Source organism: Anneissia japonica, unplaced genomic scaffold, assembly GCF_011630105.1.
Source record: "Anneissia japonica isolate Jap-2015-1 unplaced genomic scaffold, ASM1163010v1 scaffold6898_len34341_cov112, whole genome shotgun sequence".
In the NCBI taxonomy this organism is placed as follows: domain Eukaryota; kingdom Metazoa; phylum Echinodermata; class Crinoidea; order Comatulida; family Comatulidae; genus Anneissia; species Anneissia japonica.
Window position 1 is genome coordinate 30,478 of NW_022740816.1, and position 569 is coordinate 31,046.

Here is a 569-nt window from a genome sequence, read left to right on the forward strand (position 1 = left end):
GTGGTTACTAAAAGACTAGGACCACGTTCAGTAAATGTTAAAGTTGTGCCTAAAGGCCCAGTGTGGAGACGCCACATAGAACAATTGCAGCCACGATATGAAACCAAAGAAGATGCGGATCCAGGAGTTGATTACCAACATGATAGTCTGTTGGACAATAATTATCCTGCAGTCGAACAGGCTATGATGGACACTAATGTTAATGCCCCTAAACCTTCAATTAACCATGATAAACATTATAGAGTTCATAATGACAACCGTGAGCAATATGGACCGCATAATCCCCGTCGTTCAAGCAGAGCGCGTAAACCTAAGATGATGTTCTCATATTAGTATTAAAGTTTATGTCCCTCCCATTAACATTGAACTTTAAACTTAGTGGGGTGGTGTTGTGCACTGAGAATTAAGTTAACTGTTAGTGCGCCACCTATCGGTGCATCGTCGTTGACGACCATCTTACAATACAGAAAGTTTGCTGTGTTTTTGTTTGTGTTGTTTGAGTTCCGGAATTAAAGTAACTCACGCTGTTTAAAACCTATGTGTGTTATTTATTTATTGTTCTAAAACCT